Source organism: Ranitomeya imitator, chromosome 8 (assembly GCF_032444005.1).
Source record: "Ranitomeya imitator isolate aRanImi1 chromosome 8, aRanImi1.pri, whole genome shotgun sequence".
In the NCBI taxonomy this organism is placed as follows: Eukaryota; Metazoa; Chordata; class Amphibia; order Anura; family Dendrobatidae; genus Ranitomeya; species Ranitomeya imitator.
In genome coordinates this window covers 123,720,163-123,742,828 of record NC_091289.1, presented here as the reverse complement: position 1 = coordinate 123,742,828, position 22,666 = coordinate 123,720,163, and positions in this window count along the sequence as shown.

Here is a 22,666-nt window from a genome sequence, read left to right as displayed (position 1 = left end):
AATTAATTAAACAATAATTTAATTTACTATAACATATGTGCTTTACTTATGGCACATGGGAGAATATAAGAGCACCAATTCTTAAGCCTTAATTCAGTGTCGATTACTCTGCATTGCTGTTTCTGAACTTCTCATGCGGATCTCTTCGGAGTGGTGCAATATCCTAGACACATGTCAAACTTTAAAGGAGAAAATGAAATGCGAGCACTCACCCTATCCGATGGTAAATCAGTCCATTTTTATTTCCTATGCATGCTGGAAATAGAATTTAATGATTTTGTAGAATATCTTAATAAGGAAAATACAGTCAATATGAGATTTGCTGCTACTACTCTAGATTTTTTAGATATAGAGAATGGCAAGATAGTCACAAAGACTGTTAAAAAAACCTACAGCCACTAACATGCTCCTAGATTATGATATCGCACATCCAGACCATACAAAAAGAAGTTCACCTTACAGTTAATATCTTAGACTGAGGAAAATAAACAGTAGTGATGCAGGTTTTTCTATACAAGTAGACGAATTAAAGCGAATCTGTCACCAGTTTTGGCCAATGTGAAGTGAGTCCACCAGTCTTTGGGGCTGATATACAGCAGTCTCTATTGCTGTATATCTGCCCCCAGCCCGACCTGTAAGAGAAGAAAAATATCTTTTATTATACTCACCTGCGGGGTGGTCTGTCCAAGGGGTGTCACAGGTCTTGGTCCAGCGCCTCCCATCTTCTTATGATCGCCATACTCCTGCTTGCTTCATGTGGATGACGCGGCCCTACGTCATCCACACAGTCTCCTCAGAACAGCGCTCCTGCGCCAGCGTACTTCTCTGCCCTGTTGAGGACAGAGCAAAGTACTGCAGTGCACAGGTGCTGGGAAAGTTCAAAGAGCCCCGGCGCCTACACACTGCAGTACCCTGCTCTGCCCTCCACAGGTCAGAGAAGTATGCCTTATCTTTCAATCACAACCAAAAAAGGTCACTACGATTTATTAAACATATAAATGAATATCACAATGCAGATGTGAATGTGTTAAGATTTGCAGACATTGAACACATTAGTTACCTCATACAACTATGACATGTTGTTTTTAATATGCAGACAAATGTGGCTTGTTGTTTCACTAATTGTTCACTCCTCTCACCCTTGTTAAAAGGAAGTGTAGCTGAGCCACACAATAGTATGGACCTGTAGGAGCGCAAGTAAAGCGCAAAACGCCATGCTCATCGTTTTCTTTTGAAACTCCTGCACCTGCATTATTAGCACTATCGCACTTCATCTTATGACTCCAGGATGCAAAGAAAATAAAAACGGTCTGATTGCTGATATTTCAGACTTTACTTATGTGTTTCTGTCATGATATGAGCCCAAAGAATATGTAACTGCCTATAGCTTTGCTTTATTCTCCTTGTAGGAAAATGTCTTTGAACAGCTATGCCTTCCATTACAGATTAAACAGAACTGGTGTGACTAAGGCTGCCGTCACACTAGCAGTATTTGGTCAGTATTTTACATCAGTATTTATAAGCCAAAACCAGGAGTGGATGATAAATACAGAAGTGGTGACATGTTTCTATTATACTTTTCCTCTAATTGTTCCACTCCTGGTTTTGGCTTACAAATACTGATGTAAAATACTGACCAAATACTGATAGTGTGACGGCAGCCTCATATTAACCCTGCAAGGGTGAGGTATCCTACTACAACGCTTATACAAGAAGGTATCTTGCTGATGCTGATACAATATATCTCATGTTTGAGAATCTAATCATTCACGAAAAAATCTTCCCTGGATAGTAAAGCTCTCTGCTTTGCATTGTTTACCTTGACTATGTATTCACCCACTTTTATTGAAGGCAATGACGAGCCACTTTTATTTGTGAGCAATTTTGATTGTGTTGCAAGTTAACGAGTAATCTTTTCAGACAACTCTTATTACCACTGGCTCCCCAAACAGTTACTTTGTGTTTGCTTCTACAGATAGAGTTGTAGGTGCTCTTTAACCCCTTCACCCCAAGCCTGTTGTCACCTTCCTCACCAGGCCAATTTTTTCAATTCACTTTATGTTGTAAATAGCTCTTGGAAAGCTTCGGTATATTCCAATGATTCTGAGACTATTTTAATATTTTAAGTTGTACTTAATGTTAGCTGTACATTTTGGTGGAAATAACTTAAATTTATTTATAAAAATAACCAAAAAATTTAAAAATTTTGCAATTTTCAAACTTAATTTTAACATTTACCACATGTCTACTTTACAACAGCATCATTTTTGAAACATGTTTTTTTTTTTGTCAGGAATTTAAAAAGGTTAAAATTTTATCAGCAATTTTTCATTTTTCCAACAAAATTTACAAACCCAATTTTTTAGGGACTCCATTTTGAAAGTTACATCCCTCAAGGAATTTATCTAACATTGTTTTGAGCACCTTGAACCTGCAGGTGCTTTACAGAATTTTATAACGTTCAGATGCTCTAGACCCAAATTTTTCATTTTAACAGGAGAGAATGGACCATAATAATTTTTTGTGCAATTTTTCCTGAGTATGCTGATACGCCATACATGGTGCTGGAAAACTACAATTAAGCGCAAGCTGGGCCTCAAAAGAGAAGGAGCATCATTTGACTTTTGTAACACAAAATTGGCTGGAAGATATAGTGGACGCCATATCGCTTTTGCAGAGCCCCTGATATGCCTAAAAACTAAAAACCCCACCTGAATGATCTTATTTTGGAAACTATACCCCTCAATGATTTCATCCAAGGGTGCAATGAACATATTAACACCATAGGTGTGTTGCATAATTTCATACCAGTGTGTGGTGAAGAAAGAATAATTACATTTTTACCACTAAAATGTTGTTTAGCCCCAAGTTTTAAATTTTTATAATTGCTAATAGGAAAATATGGAAGGCAAAGTTTGTTGTTCATTTTCTCCTTCGTGCGCCAATACCTTTCATGTAATTGGGAACTACGGTACTTTTCAGGCAGAGTGTAATGCTCAGGAGGGAAGAAGCGCCACACTATAGTATTAAATGGGTAAAAATGGCGCCAAAAATTTGTCACACAATTTCTGTTGAACGTTGTTAATATTATGTAAAAAACATGAAAAAATGATATCAATGTGGCATCTCTGTAATCGTACTGACACAAAAAATAAAGCTGTCTTATCACTTTTACCACACAGTGACAGGAATAAAAAATAAATAAATTCCTGAATTGCTGGTTTTTGTTAATTTTGCCTTTCAAAAATCGGAATAGAAAGCGATATGAGCATAAGCAAAATGAACTGTAAAAATCCTACACGTTGGATATATTTTAAGCTGGCTGGAAAAATGCAATTCATGAAGATTTTATTTTTCTAAAATCAAAAGATTAATTACATTAATTAAATTTTTAGTAAACATTGGCAGTTTTTTCGTTGGCTTTTAATTTTGACCCTCAATGAAACCTCAGTAGTCAAAAATGTCTCCAATATAAAAGATGCAAAGTAATAAAAAACAAAAAGCAAAATAAATACCCAACAAAGAAATAAAAAAACACTTTATTAAGAGTATGTAAGGGTTGAGGCAATGAAACTACAGACACTTATAAAATTATTACTGACCATGTCTAAGTTTTATGCATAAACCTTTTGAGAAGAAATAGGTTTTTAATGTAAAAAACAAATGCTTCATATTTAATACTTTTCATGGGAAGTAGTATGGACGGACACGCTTCATTTTAACTTTTCTTGTCTTACAAATTAAAATGATAAAGAAATGATAAGGAAACGATTTGTAGACAGTTTGGTCATAGGAAGGATGTTCTAATGGATTTAGCTGATTAAGTCGTTCTCCTTTGGCAGTCTATGGACTCACTTTTGAAGACAATACATAGACTACAAGGGTGCCAAGCAGTTGTGTCTATACCATTACAATCTCTGCGGATGAAATCCTATTATATTATCCCTGAAGCCTTTATCTTGAAAGCCAAGAGCAGGCTGTGTCTGTATCAGAAAAAAAATACAAGGACATGATAAGAGTGAGACAGAGCGGTACCTCACGCTTATGAATCAAACTTCAGGGAATGAATAATAAAATATATGTACAAGGTTTATACGGTAAACGGAAATGAGCAGGGAGGATAAAGACATTTCTACAAAGTCTGTCGTTTTTCTGCACGCTGTAGAAATACAGAACTTAATCTTTAATGGCCAGGATAATCAGTTGTGCAAAGAACTAGACTATGTTGTAGTACTGCCTTCATAAAAGTATTATGAATACATTTTTATTAAAAAAAAACATTTAATTAAACAAAATACTTATACTGTATTATATTCATTTGTAGAAGTTGCAAACTGGCACTTAATTTAAATGAAGTTATGCCACTTGGTCATTTAACACCGGCTCAGGCATCTGAATGCAGCATGAGTATTCAAGGAGTTGCCATTCCTATTGGTCTTAAATCCCCTTTACTCCAGGAGCTATGCTGACCGCTGAGCTTTACTACATCCATGTCTATACTACTCCAGGTACGCTAATCAGATCTACTTTGTCTATATTTGCTGTACTCAAGTTCCACTGCTCAGCCCTCTTACATACAAGGCTCTACATCAGGGGTCTCAAACTACATTCCTCGAGGGCTGCAAACAGGTCATGTTTTCAGGATTTCCTTGTACTGCACAGGTGATAATTTAATCACCAACTCATTATTTGTGTAGGTGATTACATTTTCACCTGTGCAGTACAAGGAAATCCTGAAAACATGACCTGTTTGCAGCCCTCGAGGAATGCAGTTTGACACCCCTGCCCTACAGCTCTACTACCACTGCTAATCAATGTCTGCTACTCAGATCTGTAATTTTCTTGTCTCCACTACTTCAGTCACCCTGTTCACTTCTGCTAGGTTAGTCCAGCTATTCTATACCAGTCCAGTACCACTGCATTGCTGACTCCCCCCTTCTGCTGTAACAGAATGTCTTGCTTGTGAAGCTTTAGACCTGCTCATCTGGACCAAAGACTTTGTGAATCTACCACACCAGGTGAGACGTAACACAGAGAAAGGTTAGTAATATAACATCATCCCTGTAAAAGCTGGATCCCAGCCAAGCATTATAACAGCTAGAAGGCACTTCACCAATTTCAGACTTATTAAAGGGAATATATCATTAAAGAATAACCTATTGTGGATGAATATGTTAAGGAAATGCAAGTGTTAAGGTTGATTACACTGCACTACAGTGGACAAGCCTTTTTAAGAACACTTCTGTCCTGATAATCGAACCAGTGTAAACATGCTGCCAATCATCCGTTAAGCAATCAAAGCACTCGTTCATTGGCTGAAATGAATTTTAGGCCTGTGTCACACTTGAGAGTACAATGCGAGAAACTCCCGCATCAATACCCGGCACTGCCGCCGGCACTCGGAACCGGAGTGTGCGGCTGCATGTATTTCTATGCACCATATATTTCTATGCACCATGTATTTCTATGCAGCTGAACGCTCCGGTCCCGAGTGCCTGCGGCAGTGCCGGATATCGATGCGAGAGGCTCGCACAAGTTTCTCGCAATGCACTCGCAAGTGTGACACCAGTCTTAAAGTGAACCTGACACCAATGAATCCGGCAGTATGTACCAAGCACTGGCTGCATGAAATCAGCCAGGTATGTTGAACTCAGAAACATTGCAGCGAGGAAAATAAAAAACAAAGACATATATTAAAAGCAGCTGGAGAGTAGTCAGATAGGCGGGTCTCCGATGGCTTCTCACCACCCGCTTCATGTGACTGATAGGTCTCTCTCTATACACACACGTAGACAGAGCCCTGTCAATCTGATATGTCTCGGACATGCGAGGAGAAGCCGTCGGAAACCCACCTGTGGAGGCTTTTAAAGCATTTTTTTTCTGAAATACTGAATCCATATAAAGAAACCCTAAGTGCTAGAAATGCAGAATTCTCCCTCACGAGACCACATTTTGGAAATTATATCCCTATGGGAATTTATCTACACGTGTAGTGATGATTTTGATTCCATGGTGTTTTCCAGAAACAGGCAGTAGTGGATGTTGCTGAGTGAAAATTGCAAACTGCTGTTGTAGTGCCCAGTACATTATGCCCAGATCATGCTTCTGGAAATACACACCTGTAAATTAGGTGGGCTCTCATCACTACAGAAATGCCAAACCTGGGTGCTAAATGTGGTTTAGGCACATTGGGGCGCAAAAGGGAAAGGGGACATTTGGATTTGGGAGCAAAGAATTTGCTGATTTTCTTTTGAGGAGCGAGGAGCCATTTAGCTTTTCCAGAGTCTTTGTGCTGTCAGTAACGTGGAAGCCCCCTTTATTTCCATTAACAGATGACAAATCTGAGGGAGGACTTGCTTTTTTATTTTTTTTTTGTGGATTAAGTTGAAGCCTTTATTGGGAACATTTCACATAATGTTTGGGATCACGTTTATCCTGCGCTCTACGCAGAGCACTTACTTTGGGGTTTCCATCTAAATCTCTAAGTGACGTGATTCAGATGAAACCCTTGAGGGATCCATTCACTATAATGAGGCAGCAGAGTTACTCTGGACTCTGTCTGGCCTCTGTTCAGCAGTTTGCTTTTCAGAAATGCACAAAACTGTGCCGACGGCACTTTTATGCAATCCTAAAAAGAAGGACACTGCTGGATCACAGACCAGACGGCATCCACAGTGCCTTCGCCTGTCTCATCCTAGGGAATTTTCCGCTGGGGATTCTGTCTAAATCACATATTTCAGAGATTTACACGGAATTCCCGGTGTAAGCATTCAGCATAGAGCAGAGGTGTCAAACTGCATTCCTCAAGGGCTGCAAACAGGTCATGTTTTCAGGATTTCCTTGTACTGCACAGGTGATAATTTAATCACCTACACACATCATGATTACAGCACCTTGTGCAATGCTAAGGAAATCTTGAAAACACGCATGGTTTGCGGCCCTCGAGGAATGCAGTTTGACACCCCTGGCATGGAGCACAAGATAAATGTGCCCCGATCCTTACTGCGATCTTTAGAAGGCAGAATGAAAAAATCAACAACAGGTGAAGAATTGGTATTATTTATTTTTTATGCCATTCCTCGTGCGGGTAAAGTGACTAGACAACTTTATTCTTCTGGTTGTTGTGATTACAGCGATACCAGATTTATATCGGGTTTTTATGTTTGGCTGCTGTCACACACTAAAAAACGCTTTTTATTGCATCACCATATTTTGACTTTTTACATTTTTCATATTTTGGCCCACAGAGTCATGTGAGGTCTTGTTTTTTTGCGGGACAAGCCGTGTTTTCATTGGAACCATTTTCGGCACATGACATTTTTTGATCACATTCTATTCTGATTTTTGGGAGACAGAATGAACAAAAAACAGCAATTCAGGAATTTTTTTTTTTAACCCCTTTCTGATATCAGACGTACTATCCCGTCGAGGTGGGCCCCTATGACCACCGACGGGATACGGGGGGAGCGCGGCCGATCGTGGCCGGGTGTCAGCTGCCTATCGCAGCTGACATCCGGCACTATGTGCTAGGAGCGGTCACGGACCGCTCCCGGCACAATAACCCCCGGCACACCGCCATCAAACATGATCGCGAGGTGCCGGCGGTACAGGGAAGCATCGCGCAGGGAGGGGGCTCCCTGCGGGCTTCCTTGAGACCCCCGCTGCAACGCGATGTGATCGCGTTGCTGCGAGGGTCTCCGTACCTCCCTCCCTGCTCCAGGTCCAGATCCAAGATGGCCGCGGCATCCGGGTCCTACAGGGAGGGAGGTGGCTTCACAGAGCCTGCTCAGAGCAGGCACTGTGAAGCCTGCAGTGCTGTAAGTCAGATCGGTGATCTGACAGAGTGCTGTGCAAACTGTCAGATCACCGATCTGTGATGTCCCCACCTGGGACAAAGTAAAAAAGTAAAAAAAAAAAATCCAAATGTGTAAAAAAAAATATTCCTAAATAATGAAAAAAAAATAATATTCCCATAAATACATTTCTTTATCTAAATAAAAAAACAAAACAATAAAAGTACACATATTTAGTATTGCCGTGTCCGTAACGGCCCAACCTATAAAACTGGCCCACTAGTTAACCCCTTCAGTAAACACCGTAAGAAAAAAAAAAATGAGGCAAAAACAACGCTTTATTATCATACCGCCAAACAAAAAGTGGAATAACACGCGATCAAAAAGACGGATATAAATAACCATGGTACCGCTAAAAACAACATCTTATCCCGCAAAAAACGAGCCGCCATATAGCATCATCAGCAAAAAATAAAAAAGTTATAGTCCTGAGAATGAAGCAATGCAAAAATAATTATTTTTTCTATAAAATAGTTTTTATCGTATAAAAGCGCCAAAACATAAAAAAATGATATAAGTGAGGTATCGCTGTAATCGTACTGACTCGAAGAATAAAACTGCTTTATCAATTTTACCAAACGCGGAACGGTATAAACGCCTCCCCCAAAAGAAATTCATGAATAGCTGGTTTTTGGTCATTCTGCCTCACAAAAATCGGAATAAAAAGCGATCAAAAAACGTCACGTGCCCGAAAATATTACCAATAAAAACGACAACTTGTCCCGCAAAAAACAAGACCTCACATGACTCTGTGGACCAAAATGTGGAAAAATTATAGCTCTCAAAATGTGGTAACGCAAAAAATATTTTTTGCAATAAAAAGCGCCTTTCAGTGTGTGACGGCTGCCAATCATAAAAATCCGCTAAAAAACCGCTATAAAAGTAAATCAAACCCCCCTTCATCACCCCCTTAGTTAGGGAAAAATTAAAAAATTTAAAAAATGTATTTATTTCCATTCTCCCATTAGGGCTAGGTTTAGGGCTAGGGTTAGGGCTAGGGTTAGGGCTAGGGTTAGGGTTAGGGCTAGGGTTAGGGCTAGGGTTAGGGTTAGGGCTAGGGCTAGGGTTAGGGTTAGGGTTAGGGCTACAGTTAGGGTTGGGGCTAAAGTTAGGGTTAGGGTTGGGGCTAAAGTTAGGGTTAGGGTTTAGATTACATTTACAGTTGGGAATAGGGTTGGGATTAGGGTTAGGGGTGTGGTTAGGGTTACAGTTGGGATTAGGGTTAGGGGTGTGTTTAGATCAGGGTTTCAGTTATAATTGGGGGGTTTCCACTGTTTAGGCACATCAGGGGCTCTCCAAACGCGACATGGCGTCCGATCTCAATTCCAGCCAATTCTGCGTTGAAAAAGTAAAACAGTGCTTCTTCCCTTCCGAGCTCTCCCGTGCGCCCAAACAGGGGTTTACCCCAACATATACAGTATCAGCGTACTCAGGACAAATAGGACAACAACTTTTGGGGTCGAATTTCTCCTCTTACCCCTGGGAAAATACAAAACTGGGGGCTAAAAAATAATTTTTTGGGGAAAGTTTTTTTTTTGTTTATTTTCACGGCTCTGCGTTACAAACTGTAGTGAAACACTTGAGGGTTCAAAGCTCTCACAACACATCTAGATAAGTTCCTTAGGGGGTCTAGTTTCCAAAATGGTGTCACTTGTGGGGGTTTCTACTGTTTAGGTACATTAGGGGCTTTGCAAACGCAATGTGACACCTGCAGACCATTCCATCTAAGTCTGCATTCCAAATGGAGCTCCTTCCCTTCCGAGCCCTCCCATGCACCCAAACGGTGGTTCTCCCCCACATATGGGGTATCAGCGCACTCAGGACAAATTGGACAACAAATTTTTGGGGTCCAATTTCTCCTGTTACCCTCGGGAAGATATAAAACTGGGGGCTAAAAAATAATTTTTGTGGGAAAGAATTTTTGTTTTATTTTTACGGCTCTGCATTATAAACTTCTGTGAAGCCCTTGGTTGGTTAAAGCGCCCACCACTAGGGTTGAGCGAAACGGGTCGGCCAGATTCAGAAGTCGCCGACTTTTGGCAAAGTCAGGTTTCATGAAACCCGACCCGATCCCTGTGTGGGGTCGGCCATGAGGTCGGCGATCTTCTGAACTGGAATCGGAATTCCGATACCGAATCCCGATATGTTTAAGATATCAGGAATCGGTATCGGAATTCATATTAATGTGTAAAATAAAGAATCAAAATAAAAAATATTGAAATACTTACCCTCGGACGCGGCCTGGTTGTAACCGGGAGCCTTCCTTCCTAAGAATGAGCGGCTGAAGGGCCTTCGATGACGTCGCGGCTTGTGATTGGTCGTGTGAGCGGTAACATGGGCGTCACGCAACCAATCAAAAGCCGCGACGTCATCTAAGGTCCTTCAAGCGCTGAGTCTTAGGAAGGAAGGCTGCGGGTTAGAACCAGGGCGCGTCCGAGGGTGAGTATATTCCTAATAGGTATATACTCACCCTCGGACGGGTTGAGTATATTCCTAATAGGTATATACTCACCCTCGGACGCGCCCTGGTTCTAACCCGCAGCCTTCCTTCCTAAGAATCAGCACTTGAAGGACCTTAGATGACATCACGGCTTGTGATTGGTCGCGTGAAGCCCATGTGACCGCTCATGCGACCAATCACAAGCCACGACATCATCGAAGGCCCTTCAGGCGCTCATTCTTAGGAAGGAAGGCTCCCGGTTACAACCAGGGCGCGTCCGAGGGTAAGTATTTCAATATTTTTTATTTTGATTCTTTATTTTACACATTAACCCCTCTGTGACCTTAGACGTACTATCCCGTCGAGGTGCCCTGGGCTTATCTGACCCTGGACGGGATAGTACGTCATAGCCGATCGGCCGCGCTCACGGGGGGAGCGCGGCCGATCGCGGCCGGGTGTCAGCTGCTTATCGCAGCTGACATCCGGCACTATGTGCCAGGAGCGGTCACGGACCGCCCCCGGCACATTAACCCCTGGCACACCGCGATCAAAGATGATCGCGATGTGCCGGCGGTGCAGGGAAGCACCGCGCAGGGAGGGGGCTCCCTGCGGGCTTCCCTGAGACCCCCGGAGCAACGCGATGTGATCGCGTTGCTGCGAGGGTCTCACCTCCCTCCCTGCTCCCTCCAGCCCCGGATCCAAGATGGCCGCGGATCCGGGTCCTGCAGGGAGGGAGGTGGCTTCACAGAGCCTGCTCAGAGCAGGCACTGTGAAGCATGCAGCACTGTAAGTCAGATCAGTGATCTGACAGAGTGCTGTGCAAACTGTCAGATCACTGATCTGTGATGTCCCCCCCTGGGACAAAGTAAAAAAGTTAAAAAAAAAATTTCCAAATGTGTAAAAAAAATAAAAAAAAATATTCCAAAATAATGAAAAAAAAAAAAAATATTATTCCCATAAATACATTTCTTCATCTAAATAAAAAAAAACCCAATAAAAGTACACATATTTAGTATCGCCGCGTCCGTAACGACCCGACCTATAAAACTGTCCCACTAGTTAACCCCTTCAGTAAACACCGTAAGAAAAAAAAAAAAAAAACGAGGCAAAAAACAACGCTTTATTATCATACCGCCGAACAAAAAGTGGAATAACACGCGATCAAAAGGACAGATATAAATAACCATGGTACCGCTGAAAGCGTCATATTGTCCCGCAAAAAAAGAGCCGCCATACAGCATCATCAGCAAAAAAATAAAAAAGTTATAGTCCTGAGAATAAAGCGATGCAAAAATAATTATTTTTTCTGTAAAATAGTTTTTATCGTATAAAAGCGCCAAACCATAAAAAAATGATATAAATGAGGTGTCGCTGTAATTGTACTGACCCGAAGAATAAAACTGATTTATCAATTTTACCAAACGCGGAACGGTATAAACGCCTCCCCCAATAGAAATTCATGAATAGCTGGCTTTTGGTCATTCTTCCTCACAAAAATCGGAATAAAAAGCGATCAAAAAATGTCACGTGCCCAAAAATGTTTTCAATAAAAACGTCAACTCGTCCCGCAAAAAACAAGACCTCACATGACTCTGTGGACCAAAATATGGAAAAATTATAGCTCTCAAAATGTGGTATTGCAAAAAATATTTTTTGCAATAAAAAGGGTCTTTCAGTGTGTGACGGCTGCCAATCATAAAAATCCGCTAAAAAACTCGCTATAAAAGTAAATCAAACCCCCCTTCATCACCCCCTTAGTTAGGGAAAAATAAAAAAAAATGTATTTATTTCCATTTTCCCATTAGGGCTAGGGTTAGGGCTAGGGTTAGGGCTAGGGCTAGGGTTAGGGCTAGGGCTAGGGCTAGGGTTAGGGCTAGGGTTAGGGCTAGGGCTAGGGTTAGGGTTAGGGCTAGGGTTAGGGCTAGGGTTAGGGCTAGGGCTAGGGTTAGGGCTAGGGCTAGGGTTAGGGCTAGGGTTAGGGTTAGGGCTAGGGTTAGGGCTAGGGCTAGGGTTAGGGCTAGGGTTAGGGTTAGGGCTAGGGTTAGGGCTAGGGTTAGGGCTAGGGTTGGGGCTACAGTTAGGGTTGGGGCTAAAGTTAGGGTTAGGGTTTAGATTACATTTACAGTTGGGAATAGGGTTGGGATTAGGGTTAGGGGTGTGTCAGGGTTAGAGGTGTGGTTAGGGTTACCGTTGGAATTAGGGTTAGGGGTGTGTTTAGATTAGGGTTTCAGTTATAATTGGGGGGTTTCCACTGTTTCGGCACATCAGGGGCTCTCCAAACACGACATGGCGTCCGATCTCAATTCCAGCCAATTCTGCGTTGAAAAAGTAAAACAGTGCTCCTTCCCTTCCGAGCTCTCCTGTGTGCCCAAACAGGGGTTTACCCCAACATATGGGGTATCAGCGTACTCAGGACAAATTGGACAACAACTTTTGTGGACCAATTTCTCCTGTTACCCTTGGGAAAATACAAAACTGGGGGCTAAAAAATAATTTTTGTGGGAAAACAAAAAGATTTTTTATTTTCACGGCTCTGCGTTATAAACTGTAGTGAAACACTTGGGGGTTCAAAGTTCTCACAACACATCTAGATAAGTTCATTGAGGGGTCTAGTTTCCAATATGGGGTCACTTGTGGGGGGTTTCTACTGTTTAGGTACATTAGGGGCTCTGCAAACGCAATGTGACGCCTGCAGACCAATCCATCTAAGTCTGCATTCCAAATGATGCTCCTTCCCTTCCGAGCCCTCCCATGCGCCCAAACGGTGGTTCCCCCCCACATATCGGGTATCAGCGTACTCAGGACAAATTGGACAACAACATTTAGGGTCCAATTTCTCCTGCTAACCTTGGAAAAATACAAAACTGGGGGCTAAAATATAATTTTTGTGGAAAAAAAAATATTTTTTATTTGCATGGCTCTGCGTTATAAACTGTAGTGAAATACTTGGGGGTTCAAAGCTCTCACAACACATCAAGATGAGTTCCTTAGGGGGTCTACTTTCCAAAATGGTGTCACTTGTGGGGGGTTTCTACTGTTTAGGTACATTAGGGGCTCTGCAAACGCAATGTGACGCCTGCAGATCATTCCATCTAAGTCTGCATTCCAAATGGCGCTCCTTCCCTTCCGAGCCCTCCCATGCGCCCAAACGGTGGTTCCCCCCCACATATGGGGTATCAGCGTACTCAGGACAAATTGGACAACAACTTTTGGGGTCCAATTTCTCCTGTTACCCTAGGGAAAATACAAAACTGGGGGCTAAAAAATAATTTTTGTGGGAAAAAAATTTTGTTTTATTTTTATGGCTCTGCATTATAAACTTCTGTGAAGCCCTTGGTGGGTCAAAGTGCTCACCACACATCCAGATAAGTTCCTTAGGGGGTCTACTTTCCAAAATGGTGTCACTTGTGGGGGGTTTCAATGTTTAGGCACATCAGTGGCTCTCCAAACGCAACATGGCGTCCCATCTCAATTCCTGTCAATTTTGCATTGAAAAGTCAAACGGCGCTCCTTCCCTTCCGAGCTCTCCCATGCGCCCAAACAGTGGTTTACTGCCACATATGGGGTATCAGCGTACTCAGGACAAATTGGACAACAACTTTTGAGGTCCAATTTCTTCTCTTACCCTTGAAAAAATAAAAAATTGGGGGCAAAAATATAATTTTTGTGAAAAAATATGATTTTTTATTTTTACGGTTCTGCATTATAAACTTCTGTGAAGCACTTGGTGGGTCAAAGTGCTCACCACACCTCTAGATAAGTTCCTTAGGGGGTCTACTTTCCAAAATGGTGTCACTTGTGGGGGGTTTCAATGTTTAGGCACATCAGTGGCTCTCCAAACGCAACATGGCGTCCCATCTCAATTTCTGTCAATTTTGCATTGAAAAGTCAAACTGCGCTCCTTCCCTTCCGAGCTCTCCCATGCGCCCAAACAGTGGTTTACTGCCACATATGGGGTATCAGCGTACTCAGGACAAATTGGACAACAACTTTTGAGGTCCAATTTCTTCTCTTACCCTTGGAAAAATAAAAAATTGGGGGCAAAAATATAATTTTTGTGAAAAAATATGATTTTTTATTTTTACGGTTCTGCATTATAAACTTCTGTGAAGCACTTGGTGGGTCAAAGTGCTCACCACACATCCAGATAAGTTCCTTAGGGGGTCTACTTTCCAAAATGGTGTCACTTGTGGGGGGTTTCAATGTTTAGGCACATCAGTGGCTCTCCAAACGCAACATGGCGTCCCATCTCAATTCCTGTCAATTTTGCATTGAAAAGTCAAATAGCGCTCCTTCCCTTCCGAGCTCTCCCATGCGCCCAAACAGTGGTTTACTGCCACATATGGGGTATCAGCGTACTCAGGACAAATTGTTCAACAACTTTTTGGGTCCAATTTCTCCTGTTACCCTTGGTAAAATAAAACAAATTGGAGCTGAAGTAAATTTTTTGTGTAAAAAAGTTAAATGTTCATTTTTATTTAAACATTCCAAAAATTCCTATTAAACACCTGAAGGGTTAATAAACTTCTTGAATGTGGTTTTGAGCACCTTGAGGGGTGCAGTTTTTAGAATGGTGTCACACTTGGGCATTTTCTATCATATAGACCCCTCAAAATGACTTCAAATGAGACGTGGTCCCTAAAAAAAAATGGTGTTGTAAAAATGAGAAATTGCTGGTCAACTTTTAACCCTTATAACTCCCTAACAAAAAAAAAAATTGGTTCCAAAATTATGCTGATGTAAAGGAGACATGTGGGAAATGTTACTTATTAAGTATTTTGTGTGACATATCTCTGTGATTTAATTGCATAAAAATTCAAAGTTTGAAAATTGCGAAATTTTCAAAATTTTCGCCAAATTTCCGTTTTTTTCACAAATAAACGCAGGTACTATCAAAGAAATTTTACCACTATCATGAAGTACAATATGTCACGAGAAAACAATGTCAGAATCACCAGGATCCGTTGAAGCGTTTCGGAGTTATAACCTCATAAAGGGACAGTGGTCAGAATTGTAAAAATTGGCCTGGTCATTGACGTGCAAACCACCCTTGGGGGTAAAGGGGTTAATATGGATCCCAGGGCCCGAAGGAGAGTTTCCTCTCCTTCAGACCCTGGGAACCATTAGAAACCCAATGCACTGCATTGGGTTTCGTGTTTCGGCCGACCCGGACCCCGACTTTTCTATAGGATCGGCCGATTTCACTCGACCCGACTTTTGAAAAAGTCGGGTTTCGTGAAATCCGACCCGATCCTATAAAAACAAAAGTCGCCCAACCTTACCCACCACACATCTAGATAAGTTCCTTAGGGGGTCTACTTTCCAAAATGGTGTTACTTGTAGGGGGTTTCTACTGTTTAGGTACATTAGGGGCTCTGCAAACGCAATGTGACACCTGCAGACCAATCCATCTAAGTCTGCATTCCAAATGGCGCTCCTTCCCTTCCGAGCCCTCCCATGCGCACAAACAGTGGTTCCCCCCACATATGGTGTATCATCGCACTCAGGACAAATTGGGAAACAAATTTTGGGGTCCAATTTCTCCTGTTACCCTGGGGAAAATGCAAAACTGGGGGCTAAAAAAATAATTTTTATGGGAAAAAATTTTTGATTTATTTTTACGGCTCTGCATTATAAACTTCTGTGAAGCCCTTGGTGGGTCAAAGCGCTCACCACACATCTAGATAAGTTCCTTAGGGGGTCTACTTTCCAAAATGGTGTCACTTGTGGGGGGTTTCTACTGTTTAGGTACATTAGGGGTTCTGCAAACGCAATGTGACACCTGCAGACCATTCCATCTAAGTCTGCATTCCAAATGGCGCTCCTTCCCTTCCGAGCCCTCCCATGTGCACAAACAGTGGTTCCCCCCACATATGGTGTATCATCGCACTCAGGACAAATTGGGAAACAAATTTTGGGGACCAATTTCTCCTGTTACCCTCGGGAAAATGCAAAACTGAGGGCTAAAAAAATAATTTTTGTGGGAAAAAATTTTTGTTTTATTTTTACGGCTCAGCATTATAAACTTCTGTGAAGCCCTTGGTGGGGGCTACTTTCCAAAATGGTGTCACTTGTGGGGGGTTTTAATGTTTAGGCACATCAGTGGCTCTCCAAACGCAACATGGCGTCCCATCTCAATTCCTGTCAATTTTGCATTGAAAAGTCAAACGGCGCTCCTTCCCTTCTGAGCTCTCCCATGCGCCCAAACAGTGGTTTACCCCCACATATGGGGTATCAGCGTACTCAGGACAAATTGTAAAACAACTTTTGGGGTCCAATTTCTTCTCTTACCCTTGGGAAAATAAAAATTTTGGGGCGAAAAGATAATTTTTGTGAAAAAATATGATTTTTTGTTTTTACGGTTCTGCATTATAAACTTCTGTGAAGTACTTGGTGGGTCAAAGTGCTCACCACACCTCTAGATAAGTTCCTTAGGGGGTCTACTTTCCAAAATGTTGTCACTTGTGGGGGTTTTCAATGTTTAGGCACATCAGTGGCTCTCCAAACGCAACATGGCGTCCCATCTCAATTCCAGTCAATTTTGCATTGAAAAGTCAAATGGCGCTCCTTCGCTTCCGAGCTCTGTCATGTGCCCAAACAGTGGTTTACCCCCACATATGGGGTATCGGTGAACTCAGGACAAATTGTACAACAACTTTTCGGGTCCATTTTCTCCTGTTACCCTAGGTAAAATAAAACAAATTGGAGCTGAATAAATTTTTTGTGAAAAAAAGTTAAATGTTCATTTTTATTTAAACATTCCAAAAATTCCTGTGAAGCACCAGAAGGGTTAATAAACTTCTTGAATGTGGTTTTGAGCACCTTGAGAGGTGCAGTTTTTAGAATGGTGTCACACTTGGTTATTTTCTATCATATAGACCCCTTAAAATGACTTCAAATGAGATGCGGTCCCTAAAAAAAAAATGGTGTTGTAAAAACGAGAAATTGCTGGTCAACTTTTAACCCTTATAACTCCCTAACAAAAAAAAATGTGGGTTCCAAAATTGTGCTGATGTAAAGTAGACATGTGGAAAATGTTACTTATTAAGTATTTTGTGTGACATATCTCTGTGATTTAATTGCATAAAAATTCAAATTTGGAAAATTGCAAAATTTTCATAATTTTTGCCAAATTTCCGTTTTTTTCACAAATAAACGCAGGTACTATCACAGAATTTTTACCACTATCACGAATTACAATATGTTACGAGAAAACCGTGTCAGAATCATTGGGATCCGTTGAAGCGTTCCAGAGTTATAACCTCATAAAGGGACAGTGGTCAGAATTGTAAAAATTGGCCCGGTCATTAACTTGCAAACCACCCTTGGGGGTAAAGGGGTTAAATACTGTTCTGCGTATGGTAAAATTGGTAAGACAGCTTTATTCTTGAGGTCAGTATGATTACAGCTACACCTCATTTATATTTTCTTTATGTTTTGGTGCTTTTTTACAATAAAAATTATTTTATAGAAAAAATTATTATTTTTACATCGCTTTATACACTGTAGAGTATCAGATCAGGATCTGACAGGCAGGGAAGTAGGCATGACAGCGCCTGCTCACAGAAGGTGCTCACAAGCCACCTTCCCTGCAGGACCTGGAGGGACCCTGTGGCCATCTTGGGCCTGGGGGTCTCCATGGAGACCATCAGGACAGCGCAATAGCAAAATAATATTAAATATGGGGAGCTTAGGGTTAAAAAGATGGCAGTACCGATGGGCTGTGCCAGTCGTCGTCGCTGCCATATCAGAAGTGCTGCTGTACCTGTAAAAAAAATCTGGAGACTGTTATGGAGAAGCTCTGCAATAAGATAGGAGATGACAATGCCCTAGACTTCCTTCAGTGATATTTGAGAGGACCGCTGTTCAATGTTATTGGGCCAAGAGCTGCGAGCAGAATGACAGGAGACCAGGACGCTCGAGAGGAAGGCGGTCAAACGAGCGGGGCTGGAAGTCCCACTGATGTCAATCAGTAGTGCGGGCATGCACACGGGGTCTCGGATCAAGAGGAGAAGGATCTTTTACTCCATGGACAAAGGACCTCTGGGAGGCATTGGAGACGCAGGGGTACAGCCAAAACCCTATCACAAGATAGGACCATTATGGCCTCAGTTGACCACTAGCTGGAGGTAACCATTGCTGATCTTGAGACTGCCAGTCCACAGGCTGAAGGGCCAACCAAAAGCAAGGTCTTCAGGGGGGATCAGATCCAGGAGAGCATATCCGAGGGTGGTGAGTATAGCCCTCATAATGCACACATTCCATATACATTACACCAATTTAAACAGGTACTAGCCTCTTTAAAAAATTTACTCCAACGCTCGGCTGATCATGCAAGGTCAGCCAGTCAGTCCTCCAGGGCCCCATGAGTGATAGAAGTATGAAGGCACCTGGATGAAGTCCTGAAGGGTGGTGAAAAGGAACAGGAATCCATAGTGACCCCAGTACTGCCAGGGTTTAAAGCGGCGGGTGAGCAACGCCATAAAGAAGAGTTAGTTTGTCCAGTCTCATCCCTGAGATATCACTTGCCTGTAGCAATTAAAGAAAAATTTGGCATAATGAATTTATAGATATCATCTTTGCTACCAGCCTCTAAAGAGTTTCTAGCAAGGCAGGAGGAAGATGAAAATAGAAGTAGACCCATAGCTAAATCATTTACTAATTGGTTGCAAGCCTCTTGTATTTATGCTAGTGTAAAGGTTGAGAAATTCCCGAGTAAATATTCTGGTTATTTCAGCACGTAGAAATAGTGCTATAAGCTTACAAGAACTTTGATAATTTGAGCTGGTATTTTTATGATGAAAACTTTAGACAAAAATTGTCAGCATACCCATCCCTCAAATGGCGAGTAGAAGATGTGGGCTTACGGCTTAAACTAATGCTACAAAGCAGGCCAGACAATGCAGAGGGTCAAATGCCATCTCAAACGATATTTAGAAAAGGTACATGTTTTGCATTTAACCGCTTAACGACCAGAAGTATTTTCATTTTTTGCTCCCCTTCTTCCCAAAGCCATAACTTTTTATTCCAAACTTTGTTAAAAAAAAATTATGACATTTTCCAATACCCATAGCATCTCCATTTTTTGTGATCTCTGGTTGCGTGAGGCCTTATTTTTGTGCGCGAGTTGACATTTTTAATACAATTTTGGTGCAGACACAATCTTTTGATCGCCTGTTATTGCATTTTAATGCAATGCCGCGGTGACCAAAAAACCGTAATTCTGGCATTTTTGACTTTTTTTCTCATTATGCCACTTAGCGATCTGGTTAATCCTTGTTTTATTGATAGATTGGGCGATTCTGAATGTGGCAATACCAAATATGTGTAGATTTGATTCTTTTTAAATCTTTTACTTTGAATGGGGTGAAAGGGGGGTGATTTGAACCTTTATTTTTTATATTTTTAAAAACATATTTTTTTACTTTTTGCAAGAGACTAGATGCTGCCATAACCTGATCACCTGTATAGCAGAATTACTCACTTGCAATGAGTGCCGACCACCGGGCGGTGCTCATAGCAGTCCGGCAGTGACAACCATTGAGGTCTGCAGGAAAGTCATGCCAACAATTCGATGAACCACGATTATATGACTGGGGTCACCAATGAGCGGATTTCCAATGCGATTGCCGCAAGCGCATGTTAAATGCCGCTGTCAGAGTTTGACAGCAGCATTTAATGGGTTAATAGCTGCGGGTGGATCGTGATTCCACCCACAGCTGTTCCGGGCACATGTCAGCTGTTCAAAACAGCTGACTTGTGCAGGAAAGATGTGGGCTCACCGCTGGAGCCCACATCAAAGGGCGGGAGTTCGACATCAGCGTACTAATACACCCGATGTCGGAAAGGGGTTATTGAGGCTCAGTGCATGTGGCCTAATACCTGTAAGTATAAACATGAGTTCTCTTTTTTGTGGAGGGTGGCATCCAAAAGCAAGCCTGGGAGGACAGCCCTTCACGAAAGAATATTTTCGTAAAGGCATTGACTTCAGTAAGGTTGAAGAGAATGCTTCCATATCTGGAGCGGTACCCAAACCTCAGGGTGGCCAAATTAATATTGATGATTTTTCGGATGGTTTCACAATTCGCCAATTCTCTGGGGAAGAGTGCATATGGGTAGATTATTTAAAATCAGGGGAGCTGCACCCAAAGTTAGTGAAAAAAAGTTAGGAAAGGTGATATTTGCTGGAAGAGTGGCAGGCCCTTTTAGGGAGCACCCATTTGCTAGCTTCTGTCTTTCACCTCTGGGGGTAGTTCCAGAAAAGGAAGCAAATTCGTTTAGTTTAATTAATCTTTCATCTTACGCATATGGCTCATCAACAAACAATAGAATTAATAATAGTTTGATAACAGTTGTGGCGTCATCAGGGGATAGGACATAGGCTTAAGTCTGATGATGCCGCTAGCGTGGTGAAACATGTTGGTGCTAAAATTTGTTGTCCTATTCTGCCAAAATGTATTAGCATATCTGGTAATATACACTTTCTAAATATAAATTAGCAGGAATACTGCATAAAATAACTGCTGACTTCTCAGACAGATTAGGGCCAAAACGGTTTATACCCTTTGTATATTCTTTATTTTAATTAATAGAAATAAAAGTTAAATTTTATGGTCTTCTAGTGAAGGTTTATTTGGGGTTCTCCCTAATTTGGAAATTTATCTCTATAACCCCACTCACATCACTAATTTACAGTTTTCTATATACACTGTGCAGTGGCAGAAATCTGCCAATCAGTGGTGAGGGCGGGGTTATACAGAGCTCATGAATATGAAGGACTACATGGCAGCAGGTTTACTAGTCCTTAAGCAATAATCACCTAAAGATAAAATAGTGTTTTTATCAAAACTACAGCAAGCAGCTCAATAAGTGACACATCACTGTAATCAGCAGCATTGTCTCTGCATTATGCTCCTCTCAGATCAGGTGGCAAAAACCTGGTAAAAGCTTCCCTTTAATTGTTAATCAGACCTGCTATCATTTAATGATTATATTCAGCATTATACAGGCTATAAAACATATTTTCTGTGGCAGGAGATGAATATTGAGTGAGCTAGTGGTCATGAACAAGGATATTGGGGATGGGAAAATACATTTTCTTTATAATTGATATAAAATTGTATTCCATTGAAAAAATGCCTAAAAAGACACGTTCGGAGGGAACCCTAGTTTCCCATCATTGTCTATCAGCAAAATGCAGCAGATTGTATTCTGAAAACTATGGAACAGAAAAAAATCAGTGTGTTTCAATGGACTTAGAGGGAACAAACAGCATTGTCCTATAGTTAAAAGCCACTTTTATGTGTTAAGGAATCGCCTAGTATATTATTGCAGATTCTGGAAAGGTTTACTTAAACGGCACTGTTAATTTAGTATACCTACAAAGCCCAAGGGAGCAGATACTCCTACACTATAAAAAGTATTATATCTAGAGCCGCTCTGCTATTGATAGCAGCAACAGACAGAAAATTCAGAAAGGATAAAAGGATAAACAGACTTTAGACTGACAGAAGTCACACATAAATCTAAGAGGGGGACAAGGGTCAAGAGAAGGCCGCCTACTTTACAGCATGGTGGAAAAGGCAGACCGGCTGCTCTTACACTATAGAATTCATGTTTAGTGCACTTTCAATCATAAGTGAGATAACTGCCTGTGAAGCGTCTGTAAAGATATATCCATGCGTGAAGGTAGATATTACTGCAGAGTCTGTCTAAGTGTTTTATTTCTGTGTATTCAAGTTAAGAGAGGAAGAAAAACTTATTTTTTATTGTATTTTAGTGGTTTGCTGCGTGTTCAGGAAATGCTGCTTGGCACCTGGTGAAAGAAAAACTCTAGAATAGAACAAAAGAAACAACAAATAACTATTAATGAAATAAAAAAAAAAAACATTTTATAAATGCGCAAGAGAGCAAGTTATCTTCCTATAATGTTTATAGCACCAGCATAATCCACAATGCTGCATAAAAATTTTAATTGCATGCTCACGTTGCTTTAACCCCTTCTCGACATGCGACATAGAGTTCCGTAACATGTCGGGTCCCTGGCACGGGCAGGCAAGTAGAGCCTGCATATTTCCTTGTAGATGATGACTGAATTATTCAGCCATCATCTGTCTCTAGCAGCCACAGGTGGAGTGGAACTGTTAACATATTAAATGCCGCTGTCAAACTCTGACAGCAGCATTAAACATGCCCAGACAGATGGCATCACGGGGTGCTTATGGTTTTCCATGACAGCCGGGGGTCTGTTGAAAATCTCTGTGCTTGACATGATGATTCTCTTGTGAATGCCAGCCTGTAGCTGACATTCATAGAAGATCATGATTTTCACTATACAGTACATAGCAGCGCTGTTGAACAATAGATCAGATGA